This window comes from Drosophila rhopaloa, unplaced genomic scaffold (assembly GCF_018152115.1).
Source record: "Drosophila rhopaloa isolate 14029-0021.01 unplaced genomic scaffold, ASM1815211v1 contig_3, whole genome shotgun sequence".
Classification (NCBI taxonomy): domain Eukaryota; kingdom Metazoa; phylum Arthropoda; class Insecta; order Diptera; family Drosophilidae; genus Drosophila; species Drosophila rhopaloa.
Window position 1 is genome coordinate 12,629,810 of NW_025335123.1, and position 19,237 is coordinate 12,649,046.

The following is a 19,237-nucleotide window of genomic DNA, read 5'->3' on the forward strand; positions in this document are numbered from 1 at the left end:
TATATACATTTTATTATATTATTTTAAAATAACTTTAGCTTTAGTTTGTACAGTAGTTTCGCAGTGGGCATAAGCCCTTTTTAAGATAAAAGAAATTTTATGTACATTTTTTTTTTGAAAGGGTATTTGTTTAAGAGATTGTATTTTTACCAAAAAGTACTGGATATCTGTCGTTCGTCAAACTTACTCATAAATTTGCCATTGTTAGTTGCTTGTGCTATTGTGCGTCTGCATTTGCTTTTGTTTCGCTGGCTTTTATTTTTTGTCTTGTTTATCTGGGTATTTATTTAGCATTTTCCGTGCTGTTTACTAGCCAAATAAACTTTTCCACACATCATTAGCTGGAAAATGGCAATCAATGCCAGACGCGGGACAACATCAAGTTGGCTCCTCCCGCTCGATTTTGCCCAGCTCGATTTTTTCCATCTGTCCCGTGCCGATTTTCCCAGCTCAATTTTTGCCCTGTGCTAATTTGATGCATTGTTGCAGGCAGGCAGACTGGCTTTTCTTGCCTTTCTTGATTTTCTTGATTTTCCTGGGAACGTGCTAAGTGCTGGGCAGCAACAAGAAAAGTACATTGCACGATCAAGTGAGCAGCTCCATAATGGTCGTTTTTAGGCCACTGACTCCACGATGACTTGCTCTGACAATCCGGAAAAACCGGAGACGGGGGCACTGATGAATTCCCTGTTATTGGTCACGTACAGCCGGAAAAGCCGGGAAACAAGGGCTGGCGGAAAAGCCACACAAAACGGTTGACTTGTGCACTTTGTAAAGAAATTAATAAGTGAACGTTGTGAAGTGCAATTTATTAATCGGGAAGAAGAAAGATGGGGGAAGCTGCTGCCCGGTGATTGATGGAACATCATGGCATCCAGTTTCTAATTTGAAAGCAGATATTTTGTTTACTTCCCCAGCAGTCTCCACAAATTGTAAATTATATAAGGATAAATGTGTACATATTTAAGTAATAGGGATTATTTGTTACCCTTTATTATTATATACTCAATGTTGAGTCAGAAATAGATACAAACAAATGTGGTCTTTGCAAATTATATTTTCTTAGTAATGAGAATTCAGGAAAATCAACTTAATACCATAAATACTATATTGCTTTCTTGCCTTGGAAAACAAAATGCTGATAATGTACCCTTAAACGTTCCCTAATTGATTTATGGCCCTGAAACGCACTGTAGTCGCCATAGAGAGGCAGCAAATCAAATTTGTTTGTGGCTGGTTACATTATTATGCGTATTATTATCATTAGCCCCAAGTCCTTCCTTCCTTTGGCACCTCCTTTCCCGATTTTCCCCGATCCCCCCCCTCTCCCGCACATAATTCTATTTTCCTTCACGACATTTCCTTCTCGCTGTTTTTTTTTCCGCCGACGTCTTTCTCTGGTTTTTATGACCCAAAGTCGTAAAGGCAAATACCAGAACTGGAGACGAAACTAGATGGGGCTGTCACGGAAAAGTGGGCGGAAAATTGGGGAAAACTCCGCGCTTGCGGCAGTGTTAATGCGATCTTTGGCCACGTTTATGGCATTGTTTAAAGCCACGAAAATCACAGGACTTGGCATAAAAATTCCTAGCAAATCTATATAGTACATATAGATATGTATATATTTAGTGGCATTCGAGCGTTTACAAATTCAATTTAATGGCTCGTATAATGCCCGTTTACGATCCCTTAAATATTATGCTCGAGCACAAGTTAATTATGTTGAACGTTAAATAAACATCAATTAAAAAGTTGTTGCCATGCTAACATATTTCGTGCATTTTAAAGACATGAACGGAGAGGGCGGAAAAGTGGAAGAGCGGAAAAGCGGAAAATGGCCGCCCGGCACGACAATAAATATTCATAGCCGAGGCTGAATCGTAAAACAAATCAAAAGTCATCAAAAAGTGCACTTTGCTCTAATTCCCTGTCTCTTTCGCGCTCTCCTGCTCACTCTCCTCAGGCTTTCCTTATTTATTTTTCCCCCATTTTCCTGACAAGTCATGCTATGACCTATGACCCCTTCCTCCCACCAAAAAAAAAATAAAAAAGAAACAGTATCGAGAAAATGGGAAATCAAGGAGAAAACACACAGCAGGAGCAACAATCAGCATGGCAACAACTGAGCCGGTCGGGAAACTTATTAATAAACGTTATGACGACAACAACAAGGCACTAGTCTCCCCCCGCCCCCCTCCTTTTTTCGCCACCCCCTTTCGACCCCCATTGACCCCCCAAAACTCCAAACGACATCCAAATTGGCAAAGTTGGTACGAAAGCAAAACGGGCCAACAAGGGAAACGAAAAATTGAGGAAAAGCCAGTGCAAAGGCAATAACAACAAAAGCGGCACCAACTAAAGGAGCAACATTCACGGCAGCAACAACAAAAACAAGAGGAGCAACATCAGCAGCAGCAACAACAACAGGAGCAACATCAGCATCAGCAGCAACAACAGGAGCAACACCACGAAAATAAGGATAACAGGAGCAACTATAGAGGCAACTATAGAGGCAACAGCAACGGCAACATCAACTACAGCAGCAACACCAAAAACGAAACCATTCGGGCGTCATAATTGCGAAACTGTTTTCATAAAGCCCAGCAGCAACATCAGCCGCACAACAGCAACATTCCCAGCACACCAGCAACACCAGCAAGTTGCAACAATGAGGCAGGCAGGCAGGCTGGAAAACAAGGAGTGCAGCAAACAATCGAAGCGCCAAAATAGGGAAAAACCTGGAGTACAGTGGCAACCAGGTGGAAATAACACTGGCATATAGCCCTAACCAATTTTGAGTCTAAAAACTAACACGCTATTACATCCAAAAATGTATTTATTTATTGGCTGAAGCACCAGAAATGCAGTAAAAGCACATTATAATAGAAGCCTTAAAAAGTAAACTTACTGAAGACTTAACGATATTTATACTTATTACTAAACTAAATAGAAACAATTTAAACTTCTTTTTTTTTTATATTTTTGTACAACACTTAAAAATAAATATATATTTTGTTATAAAATTTAAAATTTAAAACTTTAAAGTTGCAGTTCCCAAATAGATAATCTTATTTTGCTGCATTACAAGTGAATGAGAATGGAAACAAGAGTACAAATATTACATTATTTTTAAGAGGCTTAAATAAAAAATGAAATGAGGTAGCCAAAATATTCAAAGGGAATTTATATTTTCCATGTCAAAAAGTCTATCAAAACTGTAATATTAATGTGATGTGCGGTTGAAACTGTGGTCGGTACGGATATGTTGGTAAATTTCTGAATCACCTCGCTGGTGGGCAACATTGTTATCGGCACCCAGGACAATTAGCATTTTGTGGACGCTCCTGTGTCCCATTCTTCTGGACAATTCCCCCTTTTCCAGCAGGACTATACCGAACCTGGGATTGTTTAACTTCACCCCTCTGTCGTTTGTGTTGTCGCAGCAACATTTGTGGCAATTATAAGCGGAGATTTCAAGGGTGTGGAGCCCGGGAAATTTACAGGGGGAATGCGGGGAAATCGGGGAAATGGGGGACATAAGGGCGGAGTTGATTTCATCATTTTATGGGCCCCGCGGCGTGTAAACAATTTACAATCGATGTCCCAGCTGCTGCGATGTCCGCATAATACAAGTATATATGAAAATGAAATTAGTTTCGTCATAAAATATTCATTAGTGCCGATTCCTATTGTAATTTGCATTAATTGAATTGTTTGTTAAATTGGAAAATTCTCGCCATCATTGTAAATTGTGCTTAGTTTCCGCACACCCCCAACTCCCTTATTCTGGACCAATAACCATAACCATTTCCTTCTCGACAATCCCGCAACAAGGACAATAACCATAATAATAAAATGAATTAAATATGACCCGAAACCCGAAACCCGGCCCTAAAACCCCAAGCCCCAACCTCAAACCGATTCGCACCGAACTGAACCGGGTAAATCCAACCGCATTGTGATTAAACAGCTCAAACAATTGTCGCACGTGCGTCCATCTCGGCAGAATGGCAAAAATCTCACACTCGACCGCAAATTGAATTTAAAATGAGATCCGAATATGCACGTGTACAGTGGGTTTCGGGAGTGTAAGGCGGCTGCGTGTTGGACATTCCTCAGATCAAGTCATGCATGGGCCATACACTCCACAAAAGTAGAACGGAAAATTAAATATTAGACATTTCATTGATAAGATCGAAAAATATACAAGAATTCAAGTTCAAGTTTTATTTAAATCCTCTTTTGTTAATAAAAGACAATGGGACAAGTTTTATATACTCAATTAAATTCATATTTAATCGGCATATTTCCAGTGACTTAATACAGAATGTAATAATTTAAAACATTGATACACATAAATTGATGGACGCTTATTGTTTTATGTTCTTAATTTCCTCTGGGGTCTTGCACATCTTTGCCTGCAACGGTATTTAAATATAATGTATTTTCTTTATGTAACACAAAGCCCGCATATCTCTACTAAATGTACCATTTACTGCCGCAAATCGCTTACTAAAACTTGCAAACTTTTCCTCATTTTCCTCCCTTTTTTCCAGGTAAGCCCACGTGAATTTCTCCCCTTCCCCCCGGAGCATCATCAATTTATGCGCCCAAATGTAATGATGTGTATGTAAGTGAAAAGACGATTTTCTTATTGATTAAATTACACACACATGAGCAGACACACTGGAAAGAATATATATATATATATATTGGTTCCCCAGGGGCGATAAATTTCGGGAAAATCTATATCTGTAAATGCGATTTCGGTTTGTTGGTTATTATACTTTGATGGCCATTGGATTTGGCCAAAATGGGCATATTCGATTTGGTTTTTTGGCCAAACGTTATTCAATCCCTACACAATTTGCGAGAAGAGTTCACAGAGTGAGTGCAATTTTTTATTCCCCCCCAAAAATTATGGGCAGTAAAAAAGGACACTGGCATTGCATAAACGATTTCTACACACAATAAAACGGATTATTTTAAGCGATAGTTAATTCGCGATAAACACCATAAATAAGATAACCCTGCGAGAGCGAAAAAAAATCTGTAAAATATCCGTTTGACCTCAATTCGAGCTTTTCCCCAATGAAAGTTTTTAGTGCTGATAAAAGGAAAGCGTTTAGTGAATATTTTTTTATAACCGATTTTTTTATATTGATTAAAAACACATTGTTACATTTAATATTTATAGGTCGTGGATCGAGAAATGAGTTAATTTTTTAAGAACTTTTAATTGATTTTTTAATAATTGATAAATGAAATTTTAAATAAATGTTAATAAATCTCAAGTTTTAATTTAAAATGTTCTTGCGAAGGTACAAAATAAAGCTTCTTACTATCGTTTCGTCTAGATTTCTCGTATTACTTTCCTAATTTCTTTGCTTCACCTTTAAGATATGTGAGCTTTAAGGAGTAATCTCCTGCAGTTTTTCTCATCCCCAGTTTTGGCCATATTAATCTCACAATTCGTTATGGACACGATTCCATTGCCGCCACTTAATTAATCCTGTCACACATTGCTAGGGCATCTCGCTCCGTCTCTTTCGGACTATCTATGGCCCTCTCTTTCCCTCGCATCTGGCTATCTCACCGTAGTGCTAGTGTTCACCTTCGTTGACCGCATGCGGTGCTTGAATTTTATGTGTGGCTCACGTAAGTATGCTACGCCATTTGGCCCATGAATTTAGCTAAGGGGATTTTCCTTTCCCTGCCAGGAAAACCAAGAGCCCCCCCATCCCCCTCCCCTCTCTGCACGCCCCCTGTTGAGGACACGCCAAATAGTTTTGATGCCCATTTAATAAAATTTTCTATCTATTTTCCTGTCTCAGCTCGACGACTTCTCCTTGAATTCGTTTTGTCATTTATAGTGTTTTGCCCCCCACACACACACGGACACACACTCTTTCGCCTTGGCCACGCCCCCTTTTTGGTGACTGCGGAAAATCACCACCCACCGCCCCACGTCCCAGCTTTTCCTCGACTTCCTTCAACGAAGCCGGAAAGTGAAAAATCCCAAACGGAAATACATTCATTTGCTTGTTTTACTTTTCCAATTTCAATGCCGGAGGTTTGTCAGTCCCTCTCTTTCCCCCACATCGTTACACATGTAGGCGAGTGGGCGGTGGTCGTTTGGGGGCGGGGCGGAGGTGGGGCGTGGTCCGGGGACCTCGTGCCGCAGTCACGTTTAAAACATTAAAGTTAGATTTATGACTTTTCGGGTTATAAAATGACTTTAGATTGATTCCCGTCACATGATGACAGTTTTTCGTTTTTCATTCGCCAACCAGTAAAGGACTTTTCCCACATCCACCCATTTTCCCAGGAGGTCCTGCTGTGCGAGGATCTGGGCACCATGTGTAGACAATGAATTTTTAAGTTGTTCATAAGTTAAGAAATCGGAAGGATATTCTGCGCTGTGTGAGTGGTAATTACTTGAGAGGCAAGAGAACACAACATTTTCTTTTTTATATTATTTGTTTAATTTTACATCTACAAAAATACATTTTTTAATTTCGGAGATCACTAAAATCTGTTTGTGTCAATAGAAATTAAAAAAACCAAGTTTATGTTCTTTAAAAAAATTGTACTATATTAAACAATTAGTTTTCATAAACTTTTAAGACTTTCAGCTGTAATATTTATAAAGGAATCGTTACATGTCATATATATTTAAGTGTGATGATTGGTGAATACGTTTTCATTAGTTGAAGCAAAGACCATTTGAATTCTAACCACTTTTTCCTGGTTTCCCAGAAACCCAAATGAATTGCCATTTTTCTCGCTGGTCGTTGACTAAATTCCAAAAGCGCCTCTTAGCGCACACTAATGTTAATTTAACATTTTGGCCTAATCAAAGGCCATTTTTAATTAGCCGCCGTCCATTTGCACACTTTTCCCCTCGCTGATCTGCGTGGATTTTCCGCTAACCTCAAATGCTGATGAAGAAATGCCATGACAGAGTTGCATTTCCGATGGAAACCCCTTTCGGAAAATGAAACGGGGCCATCGTGCATTCATTAGCGTGTCGTTGGGATCTGCTCTCCACTTTTCATCTTCTCTCTCTCCGGGCAAATGGAAAAGTCGGTAAAGTGGGAAGAGTGGGAAAAGTGGGGAAAAAGGAAAATCAGTGGCAACCGGACCGCGATAGAGTTATCAAACGTAGCCACAGCGAACTATTAATGAAGGTGGCGTTGTTGGGGGAAATGGGGGGAAAACGGTGGGTGTGGGTTTCACTTTACGTGCCACTGAACACATTGTGGCAGAAAGAGAGGGGCAGATGCAAAACACACAGAGCGTGAGAGTGAGAGAGAGAGGGGGGGATAGATTTGAAGCGCTAATTACGTGGTCATTAATTGCGCTAATTATTTTTCATTTTGCCAACATCTCCCCCCGCCCCGCCACCCACCGCTTTTCAATTTCCATCCATTTCCATTTTTGCGTCATTTGCATTCCGTTTGTTCCTTGACTCCAGATTCCCCATTTTGTTGTCCTGTTTTTTTACGCCTTGGTATTTTCAATTTGCAGCCAGTTTCCATCTCAAGGGAGGCAAAAATGCAAAACAGGAAAATGGAAAATGCAGGGCAGGTGACTTTTCTTACGTTCCATTCCATTGCATTTCTCGTTTTATCTCATTTTTTGCTCGGCTTCACTTTTTCAATGTTGTTTTCCCATTGAAAAATATTTGATTACCACTCTATTTCCTTGCGTTCCTTCATTCGGTTTCCATTAGTTTCTGTTCCGTTTTTTTATTCGATCAAGATTTTTCTTTACCTGTATTTCGTCCAAATTGTTTTAAAGTTCTTTTGGAATTTTTTCTGTTTCATTTGGATCTTTTAAATTTCATTTGCTTATGTTGTTAAGCCATATTTTTGTTTTTTCCCTTGCTTTTATTAAATTATTTTTTTACTTTCTCATTTTATTATTTAAAATTATAAATTTCTTATTGACTTAATTTTCGTTAGGTAGTTATTGTTTTGTTTTCTCTCTTTTTATTTTTTAAAATAACAAGTCTTAAATTCATTTGTTATATATTTCACTTTATTATATACTTTAAACTTGAATACATAAATTTCTAATGCATAACTAATTGTTCCATTTTCGTTCCCGACAAATCCCATTAATTTCATTTGAATATTTTAAAATAAATTGTTTCATTTCCGTTGAATTCCCAACAGGTATTTTCTACTTCGACTATTTTCTCCCTCCCCCTTTGCGTTTTTCGCCGGCTTTTCCTTTTCCAACCCCCCTCCCATCTCCTCACTCACCCCACCCCTTGCTCTTTGTCGTTGTTATTCAGATTTTTTCATTACGTCCATTTTCTTATGCACATTTCTGTAATAAGAAAATGCGCATGAGGTAATTTTCCTGGCTATTTGCAGCATTCTACAAATTGGGCACACCGAAGTGCTGGGAATGGGAAGGGAGGGGGGTGGGAAAATGCTGCGGAGGGGGGTGGGAAAATGCGGGGCAGGCAAGTGAATGGTTTGGGGTAAGCCGCAAGTGACCGACATTTTGTGTCATCGTCGACCAGAAATGAAAATGGCTAAAACCGTGGCAACACGGACAAGATGAACACGCTGCTGCTGCTGCGCCAAAAAGGGGCGGTGTAAAACTGGAGGCGTGGCATACGACAGGGGGCGAGGGGTCGATGGGTCGAGGGGAGAGGTGAGGCCGGAAAAGCGCCAGGGAATCGGTTGTCGGTGTCACTGGTAATTTGATGAAAACGATGCCACCGCTGCTGCTCCATTTTACACTTGGCGCTAATTGAAAGTTTCATCAGCGGGAACGAACTGGGAATGGGAAAAAGGGGGCGTGGCACTTGGAAAATGGAAAATGAGGCAGAAAAAAAAAAATAAAACCAGAGCAATGAGCATGGGATTTCCTTTGAATGCCGGATGATCAAAACGGATAATTGAAGGAGATTAAAGCGGATTAATTAGATGATGAGATAATGAAGAGTTAAGGTGACTTGCAGATTCCACAAATCAACAGGGATTTGTTGAACTAAATACGAGCCAAAGCTAATGATTTCCATTAGTAGACAGAAAATTGTAAAATCATTTCAGAAGGGTATGAGTAAATTATATATAATTCATTTGAAATGTGGGACTTCTGCTACCTTACTACCCACACAAAAATCTCCAAGAAAATCTCCTTAAATTCGAATAACTCACCGAGGAACAAATTTTGCCCTAGAAAGCGTAGAGTGTTCTTTTTTAAGACAAATTACAGGATTGGGACATTTAAGCACATATGTTTCCAAAGCCATTTTCTTGGCCCCCATTTGGGGTCTTTAGTTATCCGCAAAAGTTTTTGCCTCGGGATTCCGGTTTGTCTAATGAAATAAATGCGAACTAATTATTTATTTAGATCTCGCTCCCTCGCTCGCAGTTTGCTCAGCCATTCAGTGAAGAGGGGAAAACTTTTCATTTTGGCTGTCGGCACAAAAAGGCCAGCGGAATTGGTGGAAATGCCGGGAAAACAATTTTCGGGGCACTCATAAGAGGGCATCACCATCACGATCATCATCATCATCATCATCATCATCGTCATCGTGGAATGTTTCAACAGTTTACACAAAACTTGAAATTAATCAGAAAATTGTTTGGCCAGTCCAAACTGCAATTTGCAGTTTTTGCGGGCCGCCAAGTTGTGGGCAAATATATGATGGCGCACTGTTATGATGGCCAAAAAGGAGCAGCAGGACATAATCTGTGACACTGTGTGTCGTCCTGCGACTCTTCCAAAACTCTTCCCTCGCCGCCTTTGTTTGTTTAAAGCCCAAACAATCGAGAGAAGGATTTGCTGGGATGTCCTGAAGTTGGGCGGGCACGTATCTAATTTATGCCATCTAAACAAAATACAAACAACAAGGGACCGACACAAAAGTTTTCCTTACCAGCAAGGACATGTGTGTGTGTGGGTGTGGGTTAGTATGGGTGTTGCCCGATTTTGCTATCTATAAAACGCTTTTCCACCACGTCTCCTTGCAAAAGTGTTTTGTCTAACTTTTGTCTTTGAGCTCCACTCCCGGCTTTATGAATTGTATCTTTTACGGTTCTGGTTTCTGGCTGGCTGCCGTAAATAGCCCCGATATGATTGTTTGTCTGTCTCCCGATATTAAATACAAATATATATCTAAATATATATATATATATTTCTGGGGAGGGGGGGCAGGGGGAAACAGAGACATAAACGGACAGTTGAGAATTATTGCCGATAAAGTTCGGATTGGAAGGGACGAACGCAGACGCCGTGACTTGGACAGATTGAACATGTCGCCGCTTTTCCTCTTTGCCGGCAAAACTGTTACGCTCCAGTGTCCCTTATATATAGTATGTTTTATTTATTTTCGTTAAGTTTTCCCGTCTGGCGAGGCGTGTAATTTGAAACTTGCCACTCGACGGGGGCCGCCGTCCCTGAAAAAGGGGTAAGATCCTAATTCCCCCAGGAACTCACGATGTATATATATGATATATATGTATATGTATGTATATTACCATCGCGAAGTGGCCTTATTTTGTGCTATTTTGCTTCAATTATTCTAAGTTTCACTGTTCGTTGGCCTTACATTTTGGTCCAAATATGTTGTACATTTTTGACATCAGGTTCTGAATATAAATAAAATCTATTTGGGTTTCTCTTGGAGTAAAATTTGATTTATTACAGGAATGATTATCGGACAATGTAGTTTTGAATAACTTGAAAAAACCGCATGTAAACATTTTAAATTAGCTAGCAAAACCTCTAAAGACTTGTGGAATCATTCTCTAAGAATCTGCATTCAAAATTTTTAGTTTAACGATGATCAAATTTTGGACCCATTTTCATGTTAGTTATTTCCAAGTTTCCGATAGATTGTAGTGAGGTGATCCTCAATTGGTCTTCCACACTCTGTAAAAGCTAACAAATTTAATCCTTGTTAACTTGTGGAATTATTCTCTAAAAATCTAAACTTTGTCATAGAATAGAAAGCAGAACTATCAAGTGATCTCTCAGTGTTTTATGATTTATGTAATTGGTATTATTAATATGATTTTTTAAATATATTTAAGAAGAGCACCTATAAACAAGAAAGGAAAGCTAACTTCGGGCGGAGCCGAAGTTGAAATACCCTTGCAGAATATTCTGCAAATTATATTCTCCAAAATTATTCATATGATGCATTTTTAATACTCATAAAAAATCCCACCTTCCTAACTTTAAAAACACCAAAGTTATTTCATTTCCGATCAATCAGTTATATGGCAGCTATAGGATATAGTCGGCCGATCCTTATGAAATTTAATATGTCGAATTGATTGGGCCAAAATAAAACCCATAGAAAATCCCAACTTCCTAACTTTACAAACACCAAAGTTATGGCATTTCCGATCAATCAGTTATATGGCAGCTATAGGATATAGTCGGCCGATCCTTATGAAATTTGGTAGGTCGGATTGATTGGCCAAATATAAAACCCATAGAAAATCCCAACTTTCTAACTTTACAAACACCAAAGTTATGGCATTTCCGATCAATCAGTTATATGGCAGCTATAGGATATAGTCGGCCGATCCTTATGAAATTTGGTAGGTCGGATTGATTGGCCAAATATAAAACCCATAGAAAATCCCAACTTCCTAACTTTACAAACACGAAAGTTATGGCATTTCCGATCAATCAGTTATATGGCAGCTATAGGATATAGTCGGCCGATCCCGGCCGTTCCGACTTATATACTGCGTGCAAAGGAAAGAAGGGTGTGTGCAAAGTTTCAATCCGATAGCTTTAAAACTGAGAGACTAGTTTGCGTAGAAACAGACAGACGGACAGACGGACAGACGGACATGGCTATATCAACTCAGGAGGTGATCCTGATCAAGAATATATATACTTTATAGGGTCGGAGATGTCTCCTTCACTGCGTTGCACACTTTTGACCAAAATTATAATACCCTCTGCAAGGGTATAAAAATAGTGTATTTTTTAGCAAATCCCAAGACCCTTTCAACATCTATTCTCCGCTGTCCTCTTAATCTTTTCCTGTACTTTTTCGCTGATATGCTCAGTCTTATGGATTTACCACACTTTAAACTTTTTAGACCACACTTTGCAATTCATTTCTGTGGAACTCCTTGGGCACACATATATCCAATATCCAGCATATTTCCCATGTGTGTGTGTGTGGCTGGGTAAATATTATTTGACAACATTTGGCTTTGCAAAAAGCCAAACGGCAAACGGGAGCAGATGTGGCGATGCCATATCCTCATGTCCCAACCTACTCGCCTGTGGATGTGTGGCTTAAGCATGTGTCAAGTGGCCACCATTGTCGAAAAAAAAAAAAATAAAAAGAAAAAGTGCGATGGAAAAGTGCAGAAGGAAGTGCAAGGAAAACTCTCCGCAAACTTTGCATATTCGACAGTGCTTGCATTAATCAAAATGTTAAATAAGAAATTGGAATTGAAATTGATTTCCAGGCAAAGGGGCCAATCCTCAATACTACTATACCATTTTTTGCGTCCTTCAAGTGGCAGCTGCAACATCATTTATACATCACTGCCCCCTGGTGGGCGTGGCGGCACCTGACAAAAGGACACTCTTTTTTTTTATCCTGGACATGGTTCCTGCAACCAGGACTCAACTCCATCTGCAGGAAGTTTGCCTCGTGCAAAACTGCAACAGCAATCGTTTATCGCCCCACGCGAACATTGATTGGCAAGTTGACTTCGAAATTGGCGTTTTGCTTTCTTTACTTTTAACCAACTTGCAGTTCGATTGGGATTGAGTTTTATTAGCCCAAAAGGTGAGGGAATATGGCCAAAAGTTTGCGGCTGACAGTGAGAAATCGCTTGGGGACTGAACAAAGTTGTGATTATTTGAATGGCGAAAAATATAAATATTCGGTTATTAGCAAATGGCATTTCGATTTGCTCCATGAGGAACAAAATAAATATTTTGAGTTCAGCCCTCAATTTTTCGAAAATTGTGAAGGAGGTTACGTTATATGACGAAAAATCGAACCAAAAATAAAAACCAAGACTTAAATTCAGATGTTTAGAGATTTTTAGCACAATCATTTATAAATCAGATGTGACAAAAGTTATGAGAAGTGCCGTTTTTGGACACTTTTCTGCAAAGCCATTTTTTGAAAACTTTGTCATAAAAATGACAAAAAAAATCGAAAAAAAATAAATAACCAAAACTTGAACACAGATTTTTAGGGAATTAAACCACAAGCTTATATAAGTATACCATTTCGGGATCGAATTTCTGTGACAAAAGTTATGGCTTTAAAAGTACAGGTTTTAGGTCGGTTTTATGCAAATCCTTTTATTGAAAAATTAAAAAAGGGGTATCGTCATAAAAATGACAAAAAATCAAAAAAAATTAAACATTTTAATTTGAACAGAGATTTTTAGGGAATTAAACCACAAGCTTTTAGATGTATACCATTTCGAAATCGGATTTCTGCGACAAAAGCTATAGCCACAAAAGTGCAGGTTTTAGGTCACTTTTCTGCAAAGCCATTTCTCGAAAATTTCGAAAGGGGTAACGTCATAAAAATAACGATTAATCGACCCCAAAATACAAACCAAGATGAAAACGCAGATTTTTGGAGAATCAAGGCACAATCATTTAGAAATGGATGTAAGAAAAGTTATAGGCTTAAAAGAGCAGGTGCGGGTGAGAAATGCCTTTTTGCAAGCCTTACATTCGTGAAACGCACTGTGCTCGGTGCCTTCGTATCGTTTATACATCTGGCCATAAAAAAATTGGTGTCGAGAGCTGGGTTTGTCGATTGTCGAGAGGTTCGTCTAACCGCCCGTCTCTTTCTCGCTGGTAATGCGCTAATTAAAATGCCTGAGCTGTAGGAAAAGCCGAGCATTTTCCTGGCCCTCAGCTGCAATGGAATGCAACTTGGCACTCAAGTGGCTACGTGTGTGCCTGTGTGGGTATGTGTGTGTGTGTGTATATGTGGGGCGGTTCTCCGGGGAAATGGGAAGAAAAGTGCGAGAGCGGGGGGGCTTAGAGTCCAGGGGATAAGCTTTTTGACTTGCCACTTATTAACTTGCCAAGCAATTATGGCCTGAAGACGGAGCCGAGAAAAGATTTCAGGTCGTTGGACCAGACCCGGACCCCATCCTTTTAGCCTCGATTCGCTATCCTTATCCTTATCCTTATCCTGCCGATGCTTTCTCTGTAATTGCTCGGTGCCCGGAGAAACTCCAAGGGACAGGAGCAGGAAGTCCTCGCCCGTGTGTGTGTGTTCCTAATAGGTAACAACTTTCCAAAAGGCAGACAACGTCCAACCATCTCCCTGGATCCACTACATCCCTTCTCTCCACTCCCCTTTTCTCTGACTGACTGACTGACTGTCATTATCTGCATCAGCACGCGTAAACTTCGTTTGCACCAAAAAAAAAACAAAAAAAACAAGGGAAAATACATAAGAAAAATAGAAAAAAAATTATAAGGACAACTACAAAACAAAAATGGGTGAGAAATGCTGGAAAAGAGGTAACTGCTGGCGGAACAAGAAGTCATTTCTTTTAAGCTCAGCGGAGGCACTTTGCCAGGTGCATTTTGAACTCGACGCCTTTTGCCTGTACTCACAGTGGGACAACAAAAAAAAAAACAAAAATAGTGCAAGAAAGTTATAAACAAAAGCTAGATAAATATACAAAGTACAGCATTCTCTTTACATCAAAAAATCAGCATTAAGTAAAATGGTCAACGAATAGCGGGTGAAATCATTGTATTTTGTATTACTGATTCGTTATCCCTATTTCAAACCTTAAGTTCATTTTTTCTGATCTTACATTATATTATATATTATATTTACATTATATTGTATTATTTCTTATAACTTTATTTCTAAGGAAAACTGAATATTACATATTTTTAGCCTATTTAAATAAAAGCATATATGTATATTTATAGGGAAAAAAGGAACATTGTGAAACAAAATTAATAGATTTCATTTTACTGCTTATATATTCATGCACCCTCACTTTTTATTTTACCTGTGCCTTAATTTCCTGCAGTTTTTTACAAGTCTCCGTTTTTTGCCTTAAATAAAATATTCGTTTAATTTTTGTTTCTTCAAGTATAATCTTTTTTATTTCTTGTATTACTTGCTGCTGCCTCTTGCCATTTTTGTTGGTTATTTATTTATGCATGTAACATACCATACACTTACCTACTTACCCTCTTCCATCTCCTCGGAGTCCGCTTTTCGTTTCATTTTTGGTTTCATTTCATTTCCTCGGCTTACTTTCTTCCTTCCTTCATGATGCGTTTTCCCCCCGCGCCACTGGCGCAATTCTAATGGGAATTTACAATTTTTCACCAAAAAGCGAGCTTTTCCTCCTGCTTTCCGCCAGCGTTGTTTCTTGCATAAAATGAAATTGTATTGCATTTTTCCCCCCCATTTTTTGTGCTCGCTGCTTTATGGCTGGACACAGAATTGCTGCCTCAGCAGTAGAGCAGCACTGAGTGCACTGAGCGAAAATATAATCTATTAAAAGAAAGTATTATTGGGCGGGCTGTTAGTGGCTGTCTATATATTTTTGGTGCTTTTTGATTTTTTCGATATAAAACATTTACAGATGACTTATTTATTATTTAATGTTAAACTTCATGCATGGTCACACTTCCCCTTTTATTTGGAAGAGTGTACAAAAAAACAAAATCTTATTAGTAACAAAATACACAGTATTACTAAGAGTTTTTTTATAATACCAGAAACTTGGTTTGAAGTATGGTTAGGAACCTAACCATCTTTTCTAGTGGTTTTTTGTTCGTGAGATAAATTAAAATAATAGTTTTTCTGGTTGTGTAGAGGCAGCAGCTCCAGTTACTACTACTCCAGTTGAAAGTTGCCGCTGTCTTGGGCTTGGCTTTTTATGTCCATTGCTCGCCACTCTCCAGTGGAGCACAATAGAAAATCGCGAGAGCAACATGAAAATTTATGATGCATTTCTTTTGCTGCCCCTTTTCCCTTTTTTTTCTTTTTTTTTTTTTGCTATAGTACAGTACTCCCTCGCTCAACTCGTTTCTGTCGCGTCTCAGGCTTTCAAATTATTGCAAACTTGAGTGAAATTTATATAATTGTAATGGAATTTATATTAGATTTTTTTCTTTGCTCCACTAAGGGTAACTGACAAATGGATGGATGCAGCCCAACGACCTACCATTCTATGGGGAATACCATTGTCAACGGCTTCATCGCCATCGCCATCGCCATCGTCTTGGTCTCGTTTTCGTTCTCGTTCTCCTATTTATTTTGTTTACATTTTGCTCGGCCAGATGGCAGAAAATCTGTGACACAGATTCCGTTTTATTTATTTCGATTACTTAAGCTCAAGAATCATAAAAATAGTTTGAGTGAGGCAAGGAATGAGACGGAAGTGGAAAGAGAGACTGAAATTAGCTGGAGCTTAAGCTCGGACAAATAAAAGAAATTGAAAGGATGTGAAAGGGCGAAAGGAAGTCTCAACTTTCAACAGCAAACTTATTTGATTGAGAGCAGTGCAAAATTGACATTTATTGTGGAGGGCAAAAAATAAGTAGGGAAGTAGCTTGAGAAGTCGAATAAAGATGTCGAAAGTGAGCTTAAGTGGCAGCAAAGTGTAAATGGTCAAGAAGTAACTAAAGTCTTAACTATTGCTTATTATGTGTCTCTGAAGTATGGCTTATAGAGTCCGTCAAGTTAAGTTAGGTAAATAATACTCACTACAATTTAAGATGCTATTATGATTTCTTCTATGTAGTTTACTTAAATAATTTTATTAAACACTTTAACAAGCAGCTGATTTAGATAAGTGCAAGCAAAGTTTATACAGCAAACTTTCTGATTGAATACATGCCATTTAAAGAAACATATTTAAAGTACCTACTTTTAGTGCAGAATTTTCTTCTTATGAAATACATAAATAGCCGGATACAATAGGCAAATCTCCAACCTTTTTCGCCTGCCTGGACAATCCTTAAATATGATGAGAGTTATAGATTGATAGATAAGAAAACCAAGAGCAAGGAAAAAGAAAAGGATACAAAGGACGTTTGGGAATCACAAGTGAGGAGTAGTCCTTCTGATGTTTTCCTTTTTTTTTTGTGTTGTTGATGCTGGATATTGGGGAGTGGAAAAGTGTGGAAAAAAAGCGAGCAAATAGTTTTCCGCTTGCCGTCGCATACAATAGATTTTGCGAGGGTGGATTAAGGGCGGCGGCGTGTTCTTTATCAATTTTATCTGTGAAATATATTTCCGAAACATTTGCCATTATATTTGCATTAGTAGCCACAGCTTCCGCTTCCCTTGTCGCCTTTACTATGAGATGTGGCTCAATCCCGAAGCCTTGCCCCCTTTTTTTTGTGGTTCATGGTAAGTGTGCATGCCTACACTAAGAAAAACCACTCTCCTTTAAAAATAAATATATGAATTCCATGTAAGCAACAATTTTTTTTTAATTTAGATTTAATTAATTTAATTATTTTAAAACAAAATATCACCTCTATGCAGATGTGATCAATTGAAGAGTCAAAAATCAATAGTTTCTTAGATTTACTTTGGGGTTTATTATTACAAAATTATATTTATATATCAGGCATATTATTTAATATTTAATTTGTAGAAGTGACAAAACCTTACATATTTTTCTATGTGCGGGCTTGTCGTGTTGGACAGTTCGAAGCCAATGAAAAGGAAAAACAGGCAAAGCCTAGGCATTCAAAGAACTATCTTCTCACGCCATACCACATACATATAGATATATATGTATATATAGATATATATATTTGTGGTCTATTCCCTGGCGGAAACTGCTTATCACACATTTCCACACAGCCACGCAAAATCACACACACAAGCCGAAACCAAATACAATACAGGAACGCCAAAAAAAGGAAGAAATGTACTGTAGTGGGGAAAAAGGGGGAAATGGGGAGTGGACTAGTAGAGTAATAGCATAAAGAATGATGCGTAGACATGATTTCCGTGCGGTTGATTTCGCTCTCAGTCTCCTTTTTACCGGCACACTGCTTTCGATGCAAGGCGGAAATTGTTAAATGGAAATTTCCATAAATTTCGAACAGCATGGGGTGGCAGCAGCCCTACGGATCGGTTTCAGATGAGGAACTGGAGCTGCAAATTAGGTTATGCTTTGTGTATCCTTAAGATGCAGCTCTACTTCTGTGGGAATTCTGTGGAGTAAAACTCTTTCAAGAAATATCAATACCAATTGCCTGCTTTCTTTAGGGACTAATGTTTAATAATAACCTAAATTTGACTAGAAATATAGTTGCATGGTCACACCACTGCAAAAGTGTGACCAACGGAATTTAAAATCACTTAATTTAAAAATTATACTCAAACAAACACTACTGTCTTCCTTTAAAGGTTCCATTCTGTTTTTTAAGGAACTTCTTTCCTCTCTGTAATTTTGGGATTCTTCTACTCAGCATTCTTTTCCACTGCGCTCCTTCTTTTTCCCCTATTTTCTTTCTTCCCTGAGCTATTTTTTTGCCATTTCTCTTGGAGCTTAAGTTCCACTGTTTTTAAAGGGACTTCCTGCTGCGAAACTATGTGCTTGGGGATTTAGTTCCTGGTACCTTTTTGTGCGTTATCTGCATGATTTTGCATGGCGAGTGGCGAGCGGCGATAGAGCATCGTGAGGAGGGGAGGGGGACTGCCTGAAGTAGCATGTAATTCATCTTATTCCCCAAAGACAACCACACCAGCGACAAAGGAGACACGGACGCTTGAGCTTACAATTCCGGCGGGTAAATTGCTCGCGCAGATGGGGCTGCGGGGAAAGTCCGGAGGAAAAGCGAGGGAAATGCGGAGGGAAAACAGGAGACAGTCGAAGGCGTTGCTGTCGTCGCGTTTTGTGCGTGTCTCCATTGGGACATAAATGCCATTTGTTGGATGGGGCAGGTTCAGGCCAGGCACGCGCCTCATTACGTGCCACCCACCTCCATCTCCATCTCCCCCCCCCATTTCCTCCTCCAATCCCAATCCCCAATCTCCTTTTGACGCATAAAATGCGTAATGAATTTTAGATTTCATTTCAATGGCACTCCGAAAGAAGTTATGGCCACAGGCGCTCGAGGATTTGGTTCTCCTTGGACATAACGCCTCCGCTTTTCCGCATTTCCGCTTTTGCCGCCCACCGGAAACATTTATTTGCCGTTAAGTGCGTGAAGAGCAGCCGCCAAAGTGTTTAGTCCAATGGCCTGCAAATAGTTT

General features: G+C 39.1%; 1 protein-coding gene and 1 pseudogene across 3 annotated transcripts in view; both read left to right on the forward strand.

The window, feature by feature from the left end:
• The window catches only part of LOC108049843 (innexin shaking-B), a 161,840-nt gene that overhangs the window by 27,639 nt on the left and 114,964 nt on the right, over positions 1–19,237 (forward strand). The gene's annotated exons all lie outside the window — the stretch shown is intronic.
• Positions 6,998–18,902, forward strand: LOC108049785 (annotated as a pseudogene).